The following is a 5,208-nucleotide window of genomic DNA, read 5'->3' as shown; positions in this document are numbered from 1 at the left end:
GAAAGAGTTAAGAACTGCTGACTCCTTAGACAACATAGGTTCTCTCCCAAAAGGTGAGGCAGTGGTTAGAAAGCAACTCCAGGGCCATGGGTTTTGTTTCACTTTCTTTGGGTTTTGGGGGGTTTTTTTGACTTTTTTTTAAAAAGAAGCAGCAGTTACACTGACTTGAAAAATTTCCATAGACACATGGTCATTCCTATAGAAACAGAACACATTGTTTACACACCCTATTGTAGGGAACAGTAACTGGAAATACCTAGAGATCAATGGCGCACAGCTGAAGTTTCCCAGTGTAGCTAGTATGAGCCATAAGAATAACCTTAATTGTCCACTACATTTAGATTAAGTCACTGAAATTAGACATTTCTACAGTGAAAGAGTGCCTCAGAAGTGATTCTTCCCAAAATTAACACTGCTCTTGCTAACCAGGAGGCCACCTCTTCATAAAGGAATGTCTCTGTATAAGTAACTCACCTGTTGCCCGCCCAAGCCACAGCCAGTTGCCAAGGCTACAAAAGACCGTTGCCACGCTTTGTAACCAAACGGAGTCAGAGCCAGTTTATTTCTGTCCAGATTTCAGTGTGCTCCTTCTGCAGCACTGTCATTAGGAAAGCTGTGTGGAGCACCTTCAGGAATAAGCATCCAATTCTGCTAAAGTCACAATTAGCCTTCCAGACATTTCTGCACAAACCCGTCCCTGTCACATTCCCACAGCAGCTTCTGCTCCCTCCAAAGCAGGATCTCTTCCTACACCAAGCTGTCCTTTCAGACGGCTGACCCCCTTTGCAAGGCAGGGAGCTTTGTTTCTGCCTCCCAGTCACAGGCTCTGCCCACCCGCACCCTCCAGGCGCCGGCGGTGGGTCAGGAGAGCGGCTGCAGCCCCTGCCTGGGCCAAAGGTCCCTCTAGGAAAGGCGAGCCTGAGCTGTTCCGCTCAGGTCCCCTCGCAGGCACTTCTGCTGAGCACGGCCAAGCTGCCCATGGCAGCCGTCTCCCCGCAGATCTCTGAAGTGCTTGTTTTCCATGAAAACCCCAGGACCTTGAGCTTGGCAGCTTACCAAAAAATTCAGATTAAAAACCAAAATAAATCCCAAGGTAACAGTTGCAAAACACAACTTTCCACAAAGGCAGGGGGTCTTTTCAGAAAAGAAAGGAAGGAAAAAGCCTGGTTTCCAACACCATTTTTTTAAGCATTGAACACCATGCTTAAAAAAAAGCAACCAGCAAAAATAAATCCAAAAGATTCCTCATCTAAAAATAAAATATCACAGACTGGCGGAATTTAAAACAGTGTCCTTACCTTTCAGCACATGGAATTGACAATGCTGGCAAAACAACACACTTCTTTCAGGAATAACCTGTTTCTTCAGATGTCTGGAAGTGGAATAAATACAAATCTAGACAAAACTCCAAATCCCACTTTTTTCTTTTCAGTGAAACACTACTATCCATCCTTTCTTGCTACACCATGGAGCACACTTAATTTTCTGGCTTTTCAACATGAACATAGTTCTCCGGGCATATAGTGACCATTATTTTTATACACGATTTGAAATAATGCCTCTCCTTCTACCAAAGTACCGACAGTGAAATTGGTATTTTGATTTTTTAATTCTTTACCCATCAAGGGGGGGACTAAAATCTGGCTTCCCCTTAGAAAAACAGCTATCTTCATAGACTGAAGTTTCACACACACAAGACGGTATGAGAGGAGGCAGATCAAAAAGTCATCATCTTATCAATAGCTCTTAAAAAATACAGGTATCATTATAAGCAAGACTCTACATGTTAAAAGAGCAGGAGTTTATCAGATGATTCACATCCAGCAAGGAAAAAGTTATTTAAGGTAGCCTTAAGGAATGGTTTTGCTTTTGCTTGTCCCAACCATCACCACCCAGTGCTGAAATCTGTCATAACATGTACACTTCCACATTCTTAAAACACCCTTGTTTTTCCCCTTCTATACATATACGTTTTAGAGTTAGTGAAATCGAGCAAATGTGAGATCCATCCAGCAGAAGTCGGATGCTCTTACATGCACCAGAACAGAGCCAAAGACAAATTTCTGCTGGTTGAGCACGTGGCTAGGGGACAGGCAAGTAGCCCTTGGAAGCTGGTCAACACATCCCCCCCGCACACCCTGCAGCAGCACGCCTGGTGCCAAACCCACAAAGGTGTCAGGTGGCCACAGACCGTTTTCCAGCTGAGCCAGGCGCCTATGCTTCTCCAGGTCTCTCCGCCTCCATTTTCCCATCTGCAAGCTCAGAACACGCTGGTAAACAAGGGGGAGGTGTTAGGCTACAACCCCACCCATGTAGGTGGCAATGGTGTTCCTGCTGTTTACCCAGTTGGATGCGATCCTTCTCCCAAGTAATCACAGTTCCCAATGCAAGGAACAGGCAGGCGTCCAGAACACCATCCCGTAACCAGGAAATCATCACCAGTTTGCGATGCTCACACACAAAGTAAATTCCCTTGTTTCATTTACAACACATTCATTTAATACACTTTCATCTTCTGGAAAATCCTCAAAATAAACAAAGCAAGTCGCAGTTGCCCTCACTGGATACTACCAGAGCTCGGTCTGTGCACTCAAAAACACAATTAGACTAATTCCCAGCGCAGCCAGCAGCTGCGGAAGTGACTCAACTTCTCAAGCGTTGTCCTCTGTGCTGGGCAATGCAAGGAGAGGGACAGGCCAGAGACGCAAATAGCAGTATAAAAGAGTAGCCATCAGAGAAAACTTAGATGAGAAAAGGAGGTGCACATTCAGCCGAGCATGCCCTACTGGCTTGCAGAGACAAGCACGCAGACACAAAGACAGCTGAGGAACTGGAACATGTCCATGGTATACAATCTGCAGCCTCCCAAAGAGGCTCACTCTGCTTGTTTCAGGAATGTCACTGCACTGCTGCTCCCAAGTTTCTCCACAGACTTTTTCAAGAGTTTTGAAGAGCACCAAACACCACTTGAAAAACATTTTCAGCAGAGACCCAAGTATCTCCACATGTTCTCCTCTGACATCCCTTTGAAAACCTGTTACATGAAAAGAATCAAAATTATCCAGAATGTTTTGCTGCACACTCACAAGTATCCACTGGCTACCTTGAGACAAACACAACAGTGTCTTCACCCCCAAATTTTCCGTCTTACTACAAACAGAAGTTAGATATTTAAGAAAGCTGAGGACTGGCCTTGGCTGGTTTGTTGGGTTCTTTCAACCAGACCCAGATTCCTCGACTATTTTAATACCAACACTTACTGTGTACATACACACACACATAGAGACACATGTATTTTCAAACTGTAGGTCATGATCAAAACCAGATCTATTTCTGCAGATTCTAAGATATTAATATTCATGTACTACTACTTTAGAAGAGCAGGCTACTAGCAACTTGGAAGAAGGTAAACATGAAGTATTCCCTCCTCCCCAACTGCTTTGTGTTCTCCTAGTGACCACTGCAATGGAGTTCAGTAACTTTACCACTTCAGTTACTAATTAAGCTTGCTGTAACTAAATAGCACTCTCTTCTCACTCGTGTTCCCCTCTTTTCCCAGGAAACCCTTACTTCTGTCAGTTAGCGTTAGCTCACTTGAAAGGGAGGGCACAGCAGGAGTTCTGACACAAGTTAGAACTTCACCTAGATACGCGTCAAAGTTTGGTTTCCACAAAGGTTCAAACCTCAGTTTACTGCATGAATCTACCTCATAAATCACTCAGTAGACATAAGAACTACGCTCCTTTTGTAAAACCTTCCCTTTCCCATACATAAAACCTGGCACTACAAAGCCATTTGAACACTTATTTCTACGGTACATGAGTGTATGGCACATTCTCCTTTGAAGAAAGAGGACTCGGCCAAGCTGTAAATACCAGACTACGGAAAGAAGCTGAAAGGTTGCTGAGAAGGATGCTACACGTACCCTGCAGCAAGGACTGGAGAACTAACACCACAGAGAATGCAGTTCTGCCCGGTGGCCAGCAAATTCAGAAACTAAGAATTCAAATGGCTGTGACAGAAGATTATATAACGTTTGTTAACAAAAGTATAGCTATGCGCTCCACGCCCAGCAAAACCTGCGGAACCACTCAACCCTGTGAAGTTCGCAGTCCGAACCACCTCAGAGGCTCTCCCTCTACTTTGTTACGTGCATAACGAAGACACAGACCCAAGAGCAACTGCAGGAAGAAGAACATTTGCATATTTTTGAGAAATTCTTAAAACCTGTCACTCAAATGTTTCCAAGAAAATGTTATGTTCTAAAGAAAAACAATGAGACAGAGGGAAAAGGCTTGCTAACACATGTGGGAGTAAGGATGACACAGCACATGTTATGCAGACACATGGAAACATGAAAAGCAGTATTAGAAAACTCCCATGTCATGCAGAACCTGAGGGAATGGCACATTTTTTTTTCAAGAGGGAAGCAGCAACACTCAAGTTCTGGCCAGCAGTCACAGTGAATACTGACAAGAGAGGGAAACAAATCACACACAGAATATGAGCATCCACAGATGATTAGAACTCAAAACTATAAAGTATCACGACAGATGCAACTAAGCAAATCATAAAAGAAATGTAAGGAAATCTATAAAGCTGCAGGTCCGGGCTATTTCTTTCAGTAACACATCTGTTTGTGTTTAAAGAAAAGACACTGGAAACCTTAATGAAGAAAGAAGGTTTACTAAACCATTTAAGTAGCCATGAAGGACTTCGAGATCTTTCCACAAGTTAACTGAAAACATCATAAAGTGGTCTGGAGAGCTCCAGCTCGCTTCGGGCAGCCTTGCACACTGCCAGCCCCATGAAGCATCAGCCAGCTTGTGGGACAGAAGGAAAGGGAGGGGAGGGTGTCAAAGAAAGCAGGTGATTAACAGTAGGTATTTGCCTACCTACGATTTTTTCAGTACTTTTTCAATTTGATAAAACAAGGGCACAGGTGTCCCATACAAAAGGTATATGCTATTTTCCACGGTGAACTGTTCTGCCTGTTACACAGGCTTCCTCATATTTAGCTAAATTCTCATTATGTCTTTACATTACTAATGCCCTCTGCATCCTAAACCCTATCTGCTGTAATAGTCACACCCTTTAAATATATTTAAGAAGGTAGGAAGCAGCGCTCTTCAGAAAGCAATCTACAAGCCGCTGAGGATGACGAATTGCAGCAATAAAAGCTTGGCCCAAGTATCAAATTAGATCCTT

This window comes from Pterocles gutturalis, unplaced genomic scaffold (genome assembly GCF_000699245.1).
Source record: "Pterocles gutturalis isolate BGI_N339 unplaced genomic scaffold, ASM69924v1 scaffold38686, whole genome shotgun sequence".
NCBI lineage: Eukaryota > Metazoa > Chordata > Aves > Pterocliformes > Pteroclidae > Pterocles > Pterocles gutturalis.
Note: the sequence above shows the minus strand (reverse complement) of the source record.